Raw genomic sequence first — 20,816 nt, 5'->3', positions numbered from 1 at the left:
TTTTTCTATTAATAATATGTTAATCAAACATTTCAATCATTTTTTTTTTACTAACAACAACTTGCAGATCTCAATATTACACCATAAAAATCATTAAACCTTTTCTCTAACAAAAAAAAATTCATCCAGTTGCTTGTTTCTTTTTTTTCTTTCAGAAATTTCTCATCAACAGTAAAACAGGAGACGAAAACAATGGCAACCTTTGTGAAGAATTACGGTTACGATTTGGTTTTGAGATCAATCGCTACTTTCTATATACTCATGGTGCCATAAGCTTTCATAACATAACATAACATTTCCCAAAGCATTCATAACAGAATCAAGAAGCATGGATACCCAAACAGCTATACAGAAACAGGGAGAATTCATAATGTGAGTAGAGATCGCCAAATTAAAGCCTAGCAACTATATAATACAACCACGGTTCATGTGTTTTTGTTCATTCATTCGCAGTGGATTGATTAGCACATGGAAGCAAAGATACTCATCTCCAATATCCCCCCTTCAAAAGACACAGTTTGATTGAGAAACTCTGTCATTGTCGAATCATAGTATACCTTCTGACTATTCGATATGAGAATCACTTAAAAATAAAGTAGAAACAATATTTTGAGTGGCATATATTTAGACAAGAAGTCATTGATATTAAACAAGAGGAAATTGTTCCATAGATATTTAGTAACTGAATGATAAATGCTCCCAAACCCAATATCATTTCCAAGTTCCACACTTCAAAAACAACAATATTGAAAATAGAAAATACTACTTTGCTAATTGGCACACTCATTCATAAGTCACTAATGCCACCTTAAAACTATGTATGTTTGTCCTCTTTGGGTTACATATTCAAGATACAACCTTGAAAAGATCCAGCAAAGAATTTTATCCACTAGTTTCCAGTACCATATCCTCCACTTCTTGCAAAACATGAGAGGACAAATGACAATTCCAAGACCGAAAACAGTTCCCAGTTCTACACTTAAGAAATTCCAGTCTATAGAACAAGCTAGCCTCCCACATCCAATTTCCGGATGCAGCTCATCTTGCCTCTTATCATCTGGTATTTCATTCAATGGAGGTCCATATAGTCCATCATTTCCTTTAAAGGAAGAAGCTTGGAATGACTGAAGTTGAGTACCTGTTGGGATCTTACCCACCAAATGATTGAAGGAAAGGTTCAAATAAGAAAGGAAGGAGATACTTGCTAGTTGCACAGGAATTTCACCAACCAAAGAGTTGCTTGAGAGGTCTAAAGACTCTAATTGATTCAAGTTACCTATAGAATTTGGGATTTCACCTGAGAAATGGTTGCTTGATAAGTTGAGAACATGAAGTGCTTTGAAGCCCATCAGACCCTCTGGTATTGGTCCTTCAAAAAGATTAGATGAGAAGTCTATGGAAGTGATCACTGTTAGAATTTTAACAAAATCACGTTGTTGACCTTTGATTGTAAGTGTCACTGAATCTTGATAGTACATCTGACCATACTGAATAACCTGAAATCGGATATTGTTTACCTTTGAATTAGCTTGGTTTTCACCTGACATCATTGCCTTCCACGTTTGTAAGTATTTATTAGGTAGTACACCGTGGAATTTGTTAAATGCTAGATCAACTATCTGAAGCATGTGCCAAGTGGCGTTGAAGTCTGGACATCCGATGGGACCGTAGAATTTGTTTTTGCGCAAGACAAGGACACGCAGTGTGGATATGTTCTTCAACAAACATGGAAATGTGTCAATGATGTTGTTATCTGCAAGATCTAGAACTTCTAGTGCTGAGCAATTCACAAGAGATTTTGGAATCTGTCCATCTAAATTATTCTTTTGGAGATCAAGAGTCCTTAGAGCACAAGAAGGTGGAAACACATCAGGGATGGTGCCAATGAGATTGTTCATCCTCAGATTTAATACCCCAAGGGTTTGAGTCATTTTCATTAGACATAAGGGAATTGTTCCAGAAATGTTATTAATGGAAATATCAAGCATTTGAAGATTTGAAGCTTTGCAGAGGGATTCAGGGATGCTGCCATGTAAAGTACTATTAGAAAGTGAGAGAAAAATTGTGAAATTCAAGTAGTTACCAATGTCTTGTGGGACAACAGAGCCAAACTTGTTCATTGAATAATCCAAATAGGAAGAAAGTTTAGGAAAAACAGGTATTGGTCCCTGCAGTTGATTGTTATGAAGGTCCAGGGCTATCAATTTTGAAGAGAGGTTTTGAAATGGTCCTTCCAACTCAGTGAGTATATTGTGAGAAACATTAAGGCTTTGAAGATTTTGTAGCTTCCAGATCCAATTTGGCACTTTTCCTTTCATTTGATTATTTGATAGGTCTAGAGTGTTTAATTTGGATTTGTTTTTCAAGAAACTAGGGAAAGCTTTCAGGTTGCATGATACCAAGCTTAGAGTGCTAATATCATGAAAGGAAGTATGATTAGCACTTGCAACACTCACATTGATTGATATGTTGTTGTATGAAAGATCTAGTGCAGTTAAATTTCGAAGCTCCAAGAGCTCGTCTAGCTGCAACAGCCCGTTTATCTTGTTGGAGGAAAGATCCAGGACAGAAAGTGAATGGAGCTGAAAGATAGGCATTGGAATAGGCCCGGATAGATTATTGCTACTTAAATCAAGGGTGTTAATTACAGAGGAAGACACGTCTTTGAATTCGTCAAATTTACTAAACTGGTTGGATGAAAGCTGAATCCTCTGTAGCAACTTAAGCGCAAAAAGGGATGAAGGAATGCTCCCATTGATAGAATTATCTTGCAAATCAATGCTGACAAGATTGTGCAATCCTTCAAAATGGGAAGATGATGGAATTTCACCACTTAAGCGATTATGAGAAAGGTCTAGGTGTGTGAGGTTTTTGGCCATGCCAAATGACGGCATTGGACCTGTGAAGCTGTTAAATTACAAATCCAGGTATCTAAGTTCTGTGAGGTTTGACAGTGAAATGGGAAGTGTTCCATTAAATTTACAATTAGAAAGATCCAATACCGATAAGTTTCTCATGTTACCTATAGTGTATGGAAATGCTCCAGAGAAGCTTGTGTTACTAACCCTTAAAGTCTGGATAGATCCACTCAATGGAAATTCTGGAAATGAACCATGGAGATTGTCGTTGAACAATAAGTCAATAACAGACAGCTTTCCAATTTGAAATATCTTTTGTGGAAATGTGCCACTCAAATCGCAAGATGCAAGACAGAGGATGGTCAAGTTTTTAAAATTGACAAATGTTTCTGGCACTGGAGATGAAAAATTGTTCCCATCAAGAATAATGACCGATAGATTCTCTAGTTTTGTTAGGGAAGAATCAAGTGGTCCTGATAGATCACAGTAAGACATGCTCAACTCTTGCAGGTCATGCAATGGAGACAAAGCATTGCTCCATTCCTTTCCGCGAGCATGTATTAATACACCATCTAGATACAGTTTCCTAAGACCAGTCAGATTTTGAACAAACTTCTGTAGATTTGGTTTTTCTAGTTTCAGCTGCTGTTCGACTTCATAGAGACTAAAAGAAGATATATCAAGAGTAACCAACCTTGTAAGCTGTGAAATCTCAAATGGAATCTGCCCTGCAAAGCCAGCATTTGACAAATTCAGATATGTCAACTTTTTCAACTTGCTGAATCCTGACGGAATGAGAGAATTGAAATTGTTATAAGCCAAGTTCAGTTTCTGGAGATGCTGAAAACTGAAAAGACTACTTGAATAATCAAATCCCCCAGAGATTGATTCTTCACTCAAGTCAAGGCCAATAACATGTCCTTCCCTGTCACAAGATACACCACTCCAATTGCAGCAAGCAATATTTTGATTCCACAACTTCAGTTTCGTGGAACTGTCAGTGTTGTATGTGAGATTGTTTTTTAATTGAAGCAACAAAGAGTGTTGATCCTCAAGACATTTGGTAGAGGCAACAGAGATTTGGAAACTGAGAAATATGTAGTTGTAGAAGACAAAGAAAGAAAACAGTGAAAGTATTGTAATTCTCATTGTTGTCTATTCTTAGTGATAGTCACAACACTGTCAACACAAATGTTTGTTTATGAAGCAAGCTGCTGAGACAGGCAATCTGACCTGTATTTTCCAGTGTGGAACGGGTCAATAGTTTAAGGGAAATTTCGCAGAACATGATCTATAAATTCTTCCCTCAACACAAGTTAATGATACTTGCGCTTTGACCACTTAATTAATGAGGTGCAGTTATCTGTCAAACATGAAGTATAGTGCTCAAAATTGAACATTCTAAGGTGAGAGACTCCTTTCATAATGAAAAAAATATGTTTACGTATTAGAAACTCCAAGTCCTCAACTTAAGGTAAACCTTATCATTTAATTATAGCTTGACTTTGTAGAATTTCTTGTACTGTAGTTTCAGTCCCTTCAAAAATTAGGACCACACATAATCAAGAAAATGACCATACATGATCTCTTCTTTCTCTATGAAAATTATTATCACCTTAGACTATTCAGTTTTGGAGACACTTTTTACTACAAAAGTCATACTACTTCATAGAAGAATATACTTCATAAATTGGAACATCATCTATAATATACAGTTGTGTCCACAAGAGGAAAATTCAATGTTCGACTGCAAGATAGATAGAGAAATACTTGATAAACGAAAAGAATCGCTGACTCGGAAATATCTCATTCTTAAAATAAGAAAAAATTCACACGAAACACCTTAAAAGATATAAGATTTCTCACCTCACGTGAATTTGCTCTCTCTATGCTAAAAACACCTTCGAAATAGGGACTCTTACTATCATGAAATTACCCTAAATCCATCAAAAACACTTAAAGCCTGTGACCACTTCTAACCGCATATGAGTGCCACACATTTTTACTTAACAAGTACAATCTTAATTTCACTTTTCTTAACGCATGATCAATCCTTGAACAGAACAAGCACGCTGTTCTAAATTAAGAGAAAACATTATTAGTTGAAATGATGTTGCTGTTTAGAGCTTGGCAATCCTAACCAGAATCATTGTGTAATGAAGGACACTAGTTAGATGATGGCAGGGTGGTGAGAGGAGGAAACTATATTATTAGTTGCGAACAGATGAAACGAAAGCTTTCCAAAACAAAACGGTGGCATGAAAATGTTTACTCCTTACATATCCAAAAAATTTTATTTAAGCATCTCATTCTAAATCCTATTTACAAAAATTCTACTTCACTCTCTCTATAAGCTTATATCATGATTTCAATATTGATGTTGTTGTTAATGCCGTAGAGGATATTTTGAAAAGCAATTATAAAATATGAGCATTGAAGTTGCAATGAAATATCATTTTTCAAATGTGGAGGTGTCAGTTATGTTTTATAATTAGTACGTTGGTTTACATGGTTTTGCAATAAGAAAAAGCAGAATATTGACTACAAAGTGATGGTGTTATGTAAGTTTGGGAGTTGCGAGAAATTTTTAAGCTCCGGTTGTAATGGTAGTAGTGATAGTGATTCTTGTTTTCCTTTCTATTTCCCCAAGAAACATGAAGCTAATGGTTTCCTTTAACCTTAAGCGCAAGGATGTCGAGGATTTCAAGTCCCTTTACGTCAGTGAGGAGAAGATATCCTCCTTTCGATAACAAGTCAACCTTTCTTCTTTAGGTGATGAAGAAGAAATCATCCTGGAGGCATATTCTATGATTGAGAGAGCTAATATGGCTACTTTGGACAATTCCCTCAGCCTCTATTTCTTCCTCTACATCCCCGTTTTCCATTACATAGGGGTTCAAGTTCCTTTTTCTTCTTTTGAGGTTTAGGTTCTAAAGGTGATGAACTTAGCCCCGTCTCAAATCCCGTCCAACGGTTGGGATGGATTCGGGCGTTGTGAGGGTTATAGGGTGAGATAGCACCTCTATGGTCATGATTGGGGCGGATGGCACCTCTCGCTACCCCCTGGTCTGGATAGACAGTCCTGTGACGATCATAGGGTATGGATTCGACTACCTCACACCTTGCAAGATGGAGGCATTCCAACTTCTAGATGAAATTGATGTCATGGAGTCTCGTACCATGATTATCTAGGTTATTTAGGCTCAGTTTGGAGGAGAGGGGGAGGACTGAATATTTTATCTCCCTCATTTTTATTTTTATTATTATTCAGTAAACATTTGGTGCCCATATGATCCTAAAATGCAGGCTTTAAAGTTACATTTCATTATAAGTTAGATTTGTATTCCTTTTTCCCAGTTGATCAGCAAATATGGGAAAGCTTTACGAGCTACTGAAAAAAGAGTACAGGAGCTTAAGTCTCAACGCAAGTAGCCGAGGCCGACAATGACGATGATGATGAAATAATAAACTCTTCTTCCTTCGTGTAAAGAGGAATTACTTATTGTAATAACTTATCGGACCATCTACTCTTAATAAACCTTTATTCCAATCTTTTCGATAATGAACTCCTATTCCTCTTAAATGAAACTGCATTAAAGGAAATTGTGAGGGTATAAACAAACATCTGAGTAAGTTAGATGTCATACGGGTTCGTATTTGGAATTTTTGCTGGTGAGGCTAATAATGTTTGCTTTTCTTCTTTGCAGATAAGATTTCAAAAACTACTTTGGTCGAATGGAAAAAGCACATAGCCAAGAAAAAGGTCAAGAGCCCATGATCAAGTGATTCTCAAAGTTATCAAGAAGGCTTAAACATCCAAGTGGTCAAGAGGTATATCTAAGGCAACACACCCCTTGAGATCTGCGCTCATAAATTAAACACTGGATGTGGGCTCCTTCCCGCTCAAAAGGGTAAAGCGATATGGATTCCTGGAGTTAATGGCCTTGGTGCATATTCATCGCCTACAAGTAACGACCCGCGTTATCACTCCTCTATGCGGAATGAATCCACTTTTGATGAAATAATATTCATGGTGCCCGCCTTCCTTTCCTTGAAGATTTCTCAAGAAACTACATGGTTATATTTAACAGGGCATCCTTCAATTTGTTTGATCTCAAGGTGAACCACTTGTTGAGGGTTTTATTAATGGAACACCCTTATCGAGATATTAGTTCTTGTCATTCAAACAATCCAACATATGGCTAGCCATATCAGTTCCTGCTTGTTTTCCAGGTTTGTTCACTACAACACCATCAACATCGTGTGTAGGAACAAATGGACCTTCCTTCACAGTCTTCCAAATACCACGATCCATCCCTTCTATGAGAAACTTCATTTTCTCTTTTCACAAACTATACTAATCTCCATTAAGGGATGAGGATTTGGTTAGTTAATAACCAGAAGTCATTTTTCCTCCTAGAACGATTAGTCTTTAACAGAAGTTAGACTCTGATGCCACTTCTTGGATAAGTCTCTCTAAGTACAAGAGGAGGGGTATTGTGTTATTCAAAATTCATGATTAATCTAGAACTTTAATACTTAAGTAGTAAATTGTGTTAGTAATTTTAAGATTAGAATAAAAAGCAACGAAAGATAAAAACTAAAAGTAAATAGCGGAAAATAAAATATAAGGATTAGAGAGATAACACCAAAGAATTATCCAGGTTCAGAAGAACATTGGCATACTCTTGTTCTCAAGATATCTTATTGAGATTTGACAATAATATTGAAATTTTATAGGTTGTGCCCACGAACCTTTAATACAAGCAATTATAACAACAAAATGCACATGGAGTAATCTTTGGAGCATAAAGGCAATGCCGAGAGGCTTTGAACTAGTTTTTGGATTTTGTGTAATTATTTACAAGAGAAAATATATGGAATCAATGTGAAGAATGCATTACGCAGATGGCATCATCTTTTCTATCTCGTAGTATGGATAACCTACCATTTATGATCCTATGGGGACTAGGTTGGATCTAGTTTAAGAAAATTTTGCATGTGGAAATAATCATAGACAAATAGAGAAAGAGATTATCACTATGGAATGGTAGATACTTAACTATGGGAGGGAAAGTGGTAATGCTCATTGCAGTACAAAATAAAATCATATTACATGCATTATCATTCTACAAAGCTCTAGTCAAAGTATGACAGGAGATGACAAAAATTCAGAATAAGTTTTAGTGGAGTGGTTTAGAGGCTAGGAAAATAATCCACTTGGTCAGTTGGCAGAAGGTATGCAGTCCAAAAGAGGATGTGGTATAGGTGTCAAGAACATAGATATTCTCAACAAGGCTCTCATGCTCAAATGGAAATGGAGAATCTTGTTGGAGAAGGAAGCATTATGAACATGAATATTGAAGCACAAGTATGGAAATCTAGAGTTGAAGATCTTTATTAATGTTGAAAGTGTAGGAAGAAGTAGAAAATCTATTTGGTGGAGAGATCTCAAAGCAATAGGATTAAGGCAGATTTGAAAAGGGACAAGTTCACAAGCAATATCAGGTGTAGCCTAGGTGATGTTAACAACATATCATTTTAGAAAAGCAGGTGAGTGGGGAATGAAACAATTATAAAGGATTTTTTTTTTCATCTTTATCTCTTTATTTTTATTTAGATTAATATTGTTATCAAAATAGTATTGATGAAGCTATTTTGTCATAAGAAAAATAAATTTTTTATTTAGTCTTACATTGTTATCAAAATAGTGTTGATGAAGGTATTTTATCATAACAAAAATAAAGGTTTTATATGGAATTTGTAAAAAATTTCCAACTTAATAAAATTCAAACCCATTTATTGTCTCTTCAATACTACTAACTATGATTGTATATATTTTTTTTCAATAAATCTTTGGCAAAATACCCCTTTTGTCCTTAAGTATACCCCTTGGTTCAATTTGGTCCCTCGATTAATTTTGTGCCATTTTGGTCCTTTAAGTTTCAAAATGTTTCAAATAAGTTCATTCCGTCATGTTGCCTTAAACGTGCGTCTAATTTGTCTACCTAGCAGGTGAGCTATCATAGTGTCACCTTCTTCTTTATATTAGGGTTGTTCTTCATCACTTCCATCTCATTCAATTTTGTTAAGTTACCATTATTCATACTTTCCATCATTTCCACCATCCCACCATTGTTCTCTTCTTCTTCATACCCGTCGTTCCTGGATTCTCTACCATTTTCGTACTTAATGTTCCATCAACGATGAAGGTCGGACATGGTTCTGAGTTTTTGAAGGAGATCAAATCTGAAAGAGGTGAGTCGTGTGTTCTCAGTAGGGCACTAGCTATTCCAATTTGTCATTGTGGAGATGAGGTTGTGCTTCGTAGGGCAAACACTAAGAAGAATTTTGGAAAGAAATTTTGGGGTTGTCACAAGTATAAGGTAAGCCCTAATTATGGGTTAGTATGTTAATCTAAGGTAAAGAGCATCTGGTGTTGATCCAAATTTGTTTGTTGCAGGGGTCATTGCAAAGAGGATGTGGTTTTTTTCAAGTGGTTCCATGAGAAATTTGTAAAAGAAAAATGTCATATTTCTTGAATAAATTGGAAAGCTTATCAAAGGATTTTGAAAAACTGAAGTTTGGAAATGAAGAATTAGGGAATGCTGTAATTGAAATTCAAGTTCAATTGAACAAGATGTGCAAGTGGAAGATTATGTGTTTTCTAATGTTATGTGTCTGGTTTTGTAGGATGTTTTAGGAGTGGCTATAAGTTATTTGAATGTGTATTTGTAACACAGTTTATGAATGAAATGAGTGTTATCTCTTGGCATATTTTTTGTTAGCAACATACTATTTGGTTTCCTATTTTGTTTACAAATATTTGGCTCAAAGAGATATGAATATGACACAACAAATCCAGTACAACAAATCAGACTAATATAAACTGACATTAATTGGCAATGTTGATAAGCAAAGGGACATTTCCACATTGTTCCAAAATGCATTTGACATGTTACATAGACATGTTCAAAATCGCTTCAAAATATTGTAGGATGTTTACCATAAACCAAATTGTTCAAAATGACTTCAACAAATATTACAAAAACCATAAATCAAATTTTTCAAAATGATTTCAAAATACAGTACAAAGATTAATTAAGATTGGGTGGTTTTCTTTGATGAGAGCCTCTTTATTGGTGTTGTCCTTCTGGTTGTAAGGCCAATCACATTATTTGAATTAGATAATCTTGTTGTTGGTCCTGGTGCTACAAATGGCCTTCTTACACCTAGCTTCTGGGACTTTCCAGTTTCTTTTGCATTTTCCCTTGAGCATTGTACTGTTACAACCTTTCCTCTAGAAGATTGGGTTGCACTCATGTAAACCCGTGTTGTTGAGGTATGAGTTGCAGCCACCTGGGTAGATGTTTCCTGACTTGCATTGGCTTGGGTTGTTGAAGCATTAGTAGATGTGGACTAACTTGCATTGGCTTGATATGTAGAAGCATTAATATTTGTGGCCTGACTTGGTTGAGACACTGGTGTGACCTTGCAGATTAATTTGTTATGGCCAACTTTTTTGCACCTGGATCACTTGATAATAAAACTTGTCCTTCTCATTTTTTCCCATTCCCATCAATCCCCCCTTGCTCAAGATTTCTCCTTTTCTATGGTCTACCGGGCATCTTCCTATACTTAGGTGGATGCACATCTGGATATATATGGAGTCTTGACCCACAAATGATACCTCAATGGAACTATCATACTGAAAGCTCTCATCCTCACTATCATCATGCACCTCACCCATATTGTTTGAGAGAACTTCAACATTGTTTGAGGAAACATTAGCATTACCACCATTCAGCCCAGCTTCTCCTTCCACAACAATATTTCTTCCATTTATCTCAGCATCTCCTTCTTCCACAACAACATTTCCACCATTCAACTCAGTTTCTCCTTCTTCCACAACAACATTTCCACCATTCTACTCAGTTTCTCCTTCTTCCACAACATTAGCATTATCACCATTCAACCCAACTTCTCCTTCTTCCACAACAACATTAGCATCATTCATATTATCCAATTTATCACTATTTCATCATGTAACTTATTAAGAAACTCTTCAACCTCATCTACATGCTCAACAACAAAATTATCCAGTGGTCCATCACAATAATCACGTTGAGACAGTGTGTTGAATGTAAATGTCAACAGTTTGGTGCACCATGTAAAGGTCTGCAATTTCTAAAGCACTTGTGTCATCAAATAGGGCATTCATCCCAAATTATGGATTCTTATAATACATTTTCTCAAAGTCCATATAGCCTAATTTCTTCAGAACATCTACTAACTCAAAATAACTCCACCTATCAGCATCTACGTTCAACTTATCTACCACTCCTCCTTCATACACATTAAATTCAGAATCAACGAATTGACCAATATGGTGAATTTTGAGCTCCATAATTTCGTCCATGCTCACCTAACACAGTTTAATAACAATATTTCAAACCCAATCTACCAAAATCTAAACCTACATAAAGCCCTAAAACTAACAAAACCCTAAATCTTGTTAAACCCTAAATTATAACAAACCCTAATAACGTGCAGAAATTACTTATCCAATATCATGCCTTCGTCTTCAATCGTCCGTTTTCTTCTTCTTTGCAGTCGCTCCTTCTTCTTCTTCATTGTCGCCTTCTCTTCTTCTTCTTCTTCTTCTTCTTCGCAGTCTCATTCTTTTCCTCTTGTTTTAGACTTAGATGATTTTTTACGTTTTGATACTATTGAATGAGGATAACCCTTACATTAGGCCGTACAGATATGCATTTCACAGCCATCTGGAATCCACTTGCCCGTGTCATTAAACAAAATGCCACCTGAACGCTTTTTTTGAACTTTGACTAACAGTTCACTAACGGAAGGACAAACGTGGATAAGTTAAGAAAGTCAAAGGACTAAAACGACACGAAAATTAATTCAGAGACCAAAGTGAACCAACAAATATACTTAAGGGACCAAAAGGGATATTTCGCCTAAATTTTGTTATCTTTAAACTCATCATCTGTTGCCTCTTTGACGCATTATTTCAATAACAAAATTATTTTAATCATCCATCACTATAATTTGTCTATTTCTGTCTTTATTGAAAGGTTAAACATGAAAAGAAATTAAAAAATATATTGAAAGTTTAGAAAATAAATATTTAAAATTTAAAGAGATAAGCACGACACATTCATGTATCATAGAGCCATTTAACGATAGTTCCATTTACTAAATTAATATCTTTAACTAGACCAAAAAAAAACATATTTAAAGTCAACAAAGCAATAAACTTTTACTCTTAAAGTGATAAAAAGTAAAAACAAGTTTCTTTTTGTTGCATGTATAGCAGACAAAATATGGCTCAAATTGCAAAATTCTTTTATGTTTTTATCATCTTACTTTTTCACCTTTCTATTGTATTCTGCGACTCCAAATCTAATGGAGGTAAGTCATTTTTTCCACATCATTTCATTTTTTTTCTTCTCATATATACATTAATTTATCACCATTTTTTAACTTTTTTCTTTTTCATTTTTATAGTGGGGATCCGGATTCAAACCTTTTAGTAGTAAGTTATTTTTGACGTCATTTTATTTATTTATTAAATAATGCTATTCATATACTCAATTGTTAGGCTAACAATATTTTTTTTAAATAAAAAAATATATTTTTGAATAGTATTATGAGTAGTAAAATATATTATAATGATAAATAATTTTTTAATTTGTTTAGATTAAAAGATACCGATATAAAATTGTGTCATTAACCAACTTATAATTTTATTAACCAACATTTTATATTTCATTAATCAACTTTGTTTTACTACTAAACATCTACTTAATATAAATGTAAAGAAGTAATGATGATAACCCTAGCAAACTCTAGCTTATGTGTCAATCTCACAACAATCTAAGCTTATGTGTCAATCTCACAAAAATCCAATCTTATTTCAAATTTTAAGAAAATAATAAAATTGATATAATTATTATATAATATATTAAAGTTGATATAATTTATGAGTTATAATATAATACTCTTCATAGTTATATTCATATTCCAATTATAAATTAAAAAATAAAACTCATAAAATGCTTCATACTTAAATAAAAAATCTACTTAATCTAAAAAAAATTCTCAAAATTTTAATAATAATAATAATAATAATAATACTCTTAATAATAATAATAAAAATTATAAATATTTATTTTAAATATAAATATTAAATAAATTGAAAATATATAACTAATTTTGTCGAATAAAAAATAATATTAAAAATATTTTGACATACCAATTTTTTTTATCACTAACAATATTTCGTTAGTCATTTATATAAATATTTTATATTAGAGAAGAAATAATAATATTAATATTTTTTAATAAGAATAAATTACAATATTTCTTATTCTATTGTATATAATATTTATATATAAATAGTTATCATAATTTTTAATTTTAAAACATTATGACTTAATAATGTAATATTACATCATCACTTTATGTGCGATTTAATTCTAAGATTCTTATATGGAAAAAATCTTTTAAGTGTCAAAAACATCTACTGTTATTTATTCAACTTCTTAATTTATTTGGTCTTTTCTTGCTATTCTATTGCAATTACTTCATATATATGTTACACTTAATTAATAATTTTTCAATGTAGTTATTATATCATAAAGAGTCCATAAAAAATTAGACTAAATTTCATATCAGTTATATTATTATTCTACTGTCATTGTTTTATACGTTATTCTTAATTTTATTATTTTTTTAATTATTCACACCAACTCCAATTTAATACTGCAATTAATAATAACATTTAAATAATAATAATAATAATTAATAATAATAATAAGTCATTATTAATAATAATATAATATGTAACTAACAATAATAAATAATAATAATAACAATAATAAATCATTATTATTAATAATAATGTAAGATCTAACTAATAAACAATAATAATAATAATAATAATAATAATATAATTAACTATCACAATTATAAATAATATTAATAATCATAATATATTCAATTAATACTATTATATCTTAATATCCTAATTCTCATTTTTTTTATGACAACAAATTTTTAATTTATATATAATAATAATAATAATAATATAATATTAAACATTCACTATTCATAATAATAATATAATATCTACCTAATAATAATAATAATAATAATAATAATAATAATAATAACTAACGAACTACCACAATTATAAATAATAATATATACAATTAACACTATTATATCTTATTATCCTAATTCTAATTCTTTTTATAAAAAATATTTAATTTACAAATAATAATAATAATAATTATAATTATAATTATAATTTTCGTTTTATATTTATACAAACAACTTTACCAATCTTTCAACAACTCACCTAATAGCTTTATTAATATGAAATTTTAATAACCAATTCATATTTTAATCTCTGCTATTAGAAATCTCTAACCTCTAATTTCTTTAATTTATAATTACTATGAGACTCTTCTTTAACTCATCGTTATTCATACTTTTATAACTACAAATTATCTTTTAATAATCAAAGATAAGTTTAATTGATTTTTGGAGCTACCACAATAATGTTGTCATTATTTCATTATTCAATGTGGAAGTGTAGTACTGGTATATAAAAAACGAAAACAATGTAATCGCAAGACAAATAAGGTCACTGATATGTTTAATACTTTCCACTAAAAGTGAGAGCTACATCAAGAAAAAAGTCATCATTTATGCATGAATAATTTTGTTTTGATAATTTAATAGTCTAGGTTCTATAATCCTTTCTCCGCTCCTTAAAATATGTCATCTAATGATATTGTTGTCAACCTTTCAGCTTCTAAATGATTTCTTTCTATCTTTTAATCTAACTATTATTTCTTCTAATTTTAAGAAGTTGGCTTTAAATTAGGATTTTATAGGCAGTTGAATGTCCAAACATCTGTAGGCTAAAACAATTTCACAGTTCTAAGAAATTTAGAGACCATGGGATATATGGTGGTGGTTAGCTTGAAAATGGATATGAGCTTGGAAAAATTTGTTTGTAAATTGTCGTGTAATTACAAATCAATATATGAGAATAGTATATTTATTTATGTAGATTATTTATTTATTTAAATGATGACCACATCATTTTAAGAAATACTAAAAATATATGAGAATATATTAATATTTAAGTGACAATTTTAATTAGATAATAAATATTTTAGTGAAAATAATATGTCATTAAAAAAATTATTAAAATAAAAAAACACTAAATTTGATTTAAAGAATAACATAATAATATATTTATATAATTATTTTAAATTAACATTAATATTAAAATAATAATAATAATAATAATAATAATAATAATAATAATAATAATAATAATAATAATAATAGTCAAATATTATAATTTTCAATTCTAAGGTACCCGTGCATTGCACGGGCCAACAATCTAGTTATTAATATATGTGCCTATTAATCAACTTCATTGCTTTATTAATCAATTATTTATTTTTCATTAACCAATTTAATTTTACTATTAAAATACTTTTAACATTTTGACGTTTATTAACTAATTTCATCACTTCATTAACCAATGTTTTATATTTTATTAATTAATTTTTTTACTGTTTATTGTTCACGTACATGTTACCGTCTATTATTTATAAGAATATATTTTTTAAAAAATATTATTCACAGTATTTGTTATAAATATTGATGTCGAAATTGGGTGTAATACTAATATTATTCTTATTTATTTTTATCGTATACACCTCTATATTATCATTTATTATTTTTTAATTTTTTTTCTTGTTTTGTCATCCTAGCTTTCGTGCCTTGCATAGATTACACTGATTGTTCATTAAGTTTGTGCTGGCCTCCAGAAATAGCACGTTGTTTTAATTCCTTTTGTGCATGTGAGTAATCATAAAGATCGAGTACAAAATAAGTTAATGTATGAATGTTTTTACCTTCTTATAATTACTTGTCATTTGAACTGACATTTACAAACTATTTTAAGGTCACGACCCCAAGCATAAGTTTAAGGTCAGAAGTTCTAAGGATTGATTTTAATGACAACTGCTTTGCTCATCATTGCGTTCAACAACATTCTGGGGCCACTTTGAGATTATTTCATCTCTTTGTTGTGATTTAACTTTCTCGGTTTTATTTTAATTTATGCAAAATTAAAATATTAAATACTTCCTCAGCCTCATAATATGTGCATCGGTAATAGTTTTCATCTTAAAATAAATATCTCTAAATAAATACTCTCTTTGTAATACTAATACAATTAAATATGATATATATACATTGGTTTACTATATATATATATATATATATATATATATATATATATATATATATATATATATATATATATATATATATAAAAGAAAGTAAATTTATTTAAGAGCACTTGTATAAGAAGATAACTAGATTTTTTTTTTATTTGGTCATATGCTTTTATTGATGTTAACTAAATTGGGGAAATAATGGTCTCTGTTGGAAATGTGACTTTTCCCCATTGTACCTTTTTCTTGTGTCTGCATGCATCCATAATTTCTATCTGACATTGATTAACATACAACCATTTCTTTGATACTGCTGATGGAAAATGCTGCAACAAAATAGATGATAGAGTTGTAGCAACTAATTTTGACTGCAACTTTTGATAAACTGTATCAAATACAAATACTTTTTTTACCAGAATATATTTTCCTCACAAAAGATTTGTAACTAATGACCTTTTTCCATGTAAAATCTCCATGTAACTGAAAATCAAAATCACTACCACCGTCATCCGGATCTAGATCTTCACCACTACTATCAAGAGCCAATTGATTTACTATCAACCTTAATTAGGGGTGTTCAAAATCAAACCAATCCAATAAAAAACTACAAATTATATCAAATCGAGATCGCAAAAAACTATATTTGATTCGGATGTGTTTGGGTCGTCTTTTATCAAAATCGCATGGTTCGGTTCAGTTTGCAGTTTGTATTTTGCAAACCGAATCAACAAACCGCATTATGTTACAACCTAAATTTTACTTAAATCACATCAACCCAAACTTAAATTTATTATACCTTTGCGTTATGATTATGAACAAATTTCTCATCCTTACACTTATGGTTTTAGTTTAAGTCATTTCTTAAATCACTCATATCATTATCGCACCTTCTTCACCACATTCAAGTTGCCTCTTCTTCTCCAATCTCTGTCATCCTATATTATTTTAGGTTTATTATTCCAATTTTATCTAATCTAATTTTTACATATTAAATGAGAAGTTGGTGTCCAAATATGAATAGTTTTTTTATTATTTGATAGTGTATGAATGACTAATTACAAATTTATGTTCTCGTCTATATGTATATTAATGGTTCAATAAAATTAAAAATTGAACCAACCAAACCGAATCAAACTTAATTGGTTTGGTTTGGTTCGGTTTTTTTTAAAAGCCACCGAACACAAACCAAACCGCACATTTTTTTATTGTGGTTCGGATGATTTTTAGTAGGGGTGTAATCGGATCAGTTTGGACCGGTTTTTGGTCAAAAAAAGGTCCGGACCAATAATATCTTAATCGGTTTGGTTTGGTTTTTAACATTTTTCAAAAATGGAACCGAACCAAACTAATCAGTTTGGTTCGGTTTGGGTTGGTTCGGTTAATCGATTTTTAATATTTTTTTCAAACATTATATCCATCAATGTATTTTTCAATATTGTATTTTTCGGTATATTTAATGCTATTATTTTTTAAAATAATACATTTCATGTCATTTATTTCATGCTATAATTTTTCAAACAACTTACAAGTTGCACTTAATCCATATATGAAACAATGACATAGTTTTATTGCATAATGAAATAAATTCACTATAAAAGTTGAATCTTGACGTTGGAATATTGAAAATAGATTTGAAAGTTTAACAAATAGAACACAGAAAAACACACATCAATTAACATGTTTCCGCCTTAAATACACATAAAAACTATTTTGTAACAAGACTAGAAGGAGTTTTGTTGAAGAAGAAATCAGAAAGGTAAAAACAAATATGAAAATTAACGAAGAGAAATTGAACCCGAAGAAGGATACCATAACAAATCATAGTGGTGATAGTGAGAACAACATTTGAGGTAGACAACTAGAGAAGTAGTTTAGTGAAAACAAGTTTTTGTGACTTATGATTTTTACTTTATATGTTTTGGAGTTTAGTTCTAAATGTGTGTTTTGCTTAAAGGAAGAAAGTGAAAATAAAGATGGAGAATGGTTGGAAATGTAATAAATTTGAGCTTAATGAAGGGTGGAATAAATGATTTAGAGCGTAATTATTTCCATTGATTCGGTTCATCGGTTTGGTGGTTCCTAAAAACTAAAACTGAGAACCGAACCAAATCACATCGGTTTTTATTGGTTTGGTTCGGTTTTAGAACCGAACCGTAAACAATCGATTTTATTTTGATTTGGTTTGGTTTGGATTGTCGGTTTAATTGTTTTTTTCTGATCCGCTTACACCCCTAATTTTTAGCGTCAAAATTGTTCAAATTGCACCGCAAATATCCCTACCCTAACACCAGCAAAGATGCGCAATATGGCTTCTGATACCATATTTGAACTAGATATCAGATATTGCAAATAAAAATGACAAAATAAAATAGTCTTTCACAAAAACCATGAAACCAGGTAGGGGAACATTCGTATTAGTATGATCAAAATACACTAACCTACTAACCTGTTACATAAAAGTGTTGTGTGAGAAACGTTGCCAACCCTTTGGATATTTATCTTGAGGCCATTTTTTTCCTTTCATATAAAACCCTACTTGCTTTTATATTTGACAATTTCTTTATCCACCCCTGGGGTGAGAACCCCTGCTTAAAACCCCGTAATATCCCTGATTTTCGGAGATGCATCTCAAAAATCTTTTTTTTTCTATTTTCTCATAATTCAGAGATGCATTTCCGAAAATACTCATTTTTGGGTGTTTTCAGAAGTGCATCTCTGAAAGCACTTATTTTTTAATTTAAACGTTGAATTTAAACTGTCAGGTGTTTTTTCGGAGATGCATCTCTGTAACACCCGTATATTTTAATTTCTAATTTAATTGAAAATTGAATTAATAATTAGACTTATTTTGGTTTTATGAAAATAAATTGGAAAATAATGGTTTAAGGTATTGGGCCATGTGTGATGTTAGTAAGAAAGAGGTGTTAAATTAGTAAAGCCCATTACTAATTAAATGTTATTTTCATAAAATAATAAGGGAATTGGGGAGAAGGGTTGGAATGTGAAAAGATTGAAGGATTGGGAACTCAAGAACGTGAGAGAGGAGCAGTAGAGGGAGAGACCAATCAAGAACTCTTGGCTAAGGTAAGGGGGACTCTCCGATTAACGTTTCTTATCGTGTTTTGGATGATAACATTGATTAGGAATATTGTCTAGGTCAATTGGATTATATGTTAGGTTTAGGGAGGTTATAATTGATGAAATTGCATAGATTATTGGTTAATAATGTGTTGTTTTGATGTATAATGATGTATGATGATGCAATTGATGATTATTTGGCTGTATATGATGGTTAGAATCGATTTTGGACTTAGAATGTGTGAGATCGCATGGTCTGTCGCAGACCTGAGAATCTGCAAAATCGCACGTCCGCTAAGCGGAGGGGGGCCCGCTAAGCGAAGGACCCAACCTAGTTAGCTTCTGTCAAAGGTCGCTAGTGGTCCGCTGAACGGAGGTTTGAAGGTAGTTCGCTTCTGTCACGAGTCGCTAGTGGTCTGCTGAGCGGATCTTGCTGTGCAGAATTTTTCCAAACTTGAAAATGATGTATCTTTTGAACCGTTGGCCTGTTTTGAGTGCCGTTTTGAGAATGATAAACCTCATAAAATAACATACGTGTTTAAATTATGAAATGAGGTGTAACTTTTGATTATTTTAAACCATGATTTGCTTGTTTTGACGAATGATGTGTTGTGGACATATACGATGAGATATGATGATACATGCTATGTTTAAAATATGAGTCGTATGATGATTTGTTTAATTGGATGGTGAAGTTTATAAGATACTCTATGCGAGGATATGAGTATGATGTAAATATTTTGTTAGTTTGATGAATGATGTGTTGTTGACATATATGATGAAATGTGACAATATAAGATGTGTTTGAAAACATGATTATGTGATGTGATGATTGTTGAGAATTGTATAATGACAACTGATTTGTTTTGGAAGATGCGAACACATGTATGTCCTTTATGAATAATGTAACATCCCATAATTTCAGTTTATTAATTTAATTTGGATTTAAATTAAATAATTGGAATTTTAGAATTTAAATTGGATTTAATTGGAAAATGATGGAGTAAGAGCTATTGGGCTTATGGTGTGATGATAGTAAAAGAGGGGTGCTAATTAGTTAGGCCTTTTACTAAGTTATGGTTAACTTATTTTATTTTATTTTTCATAAAATAAGAAAAAGGAACCATTTGGGGAAAAAGGAAGAACACGTGAAAAGAGCAAGAGAAGAGGAAGAGACAAGAACGTGAAACCAGAAGGAGAGAATTCAAGAAATTCATCGAGGTAAGGGGGGACTCTTCCTTTTAGTATCTCTTATGTGGTCTTAGGTGATAGGTAGATTGATGTATGGTTTGGTTCAATTAGATATTGGGATTGTTAGGTTAGGGTGTTAAAATTGGATTGAATTGATGATAATTGTGTGAACTATTTGGTTAATAATGAGTTTGGATGATGTTTTAGGGTGTATAATTGAATGTATGATGATTATATGCCTGTATGTGATGTCTGGAATCGTTTTTGGGTGAAAAGGGAGTGAAATCGCAGGGTCTGTCGCAGACTTGGGGTTTGCTGAAATCGCAGGTCCGCTAAGCGGAGGGGGGTCCGCTGAGCGGAGGTCCCGACGTAGTTCGCTCCTGTTTGACGTTGCTTGAGGTCC

At 31.8% G+C, this 20,816-nt stretch overlaps 1 pseudogene; it reads right to left on the bottom strand.

Annotated features, from left to right (window-relative positions):
- Positions 1-704: 704 nt before the first annotated feature.
- LOC131606270 (receptor-like protein 7) lies at positions 705-4,050 on the bottom strand (annotated as a pseudogene).
- Positions 4,051-20,816: the final 16,766 nt, after the last annotated feature.

This window comes from Vicia villosa, linkage group LG5 (genome assembly GCF_029867415.1).
Source record: "Vicia villosa cultivar HV-30 ecotype Madison, WI linkage group LG5, Vvil1.0, whole genome shotgun sequence".
NCBI classification, from domain to species: Eukaryota; Viridiplantae; Streptophyta; class Magnoliopsida; order Fabales; family Fabaceae; genus Vicia; species Vicia villosa.
The sequence above is the reverse complement of the archived record's forward strand: the minus strand, read 5'-3'. Positions and strand labels throughout refer to the sequence as shown.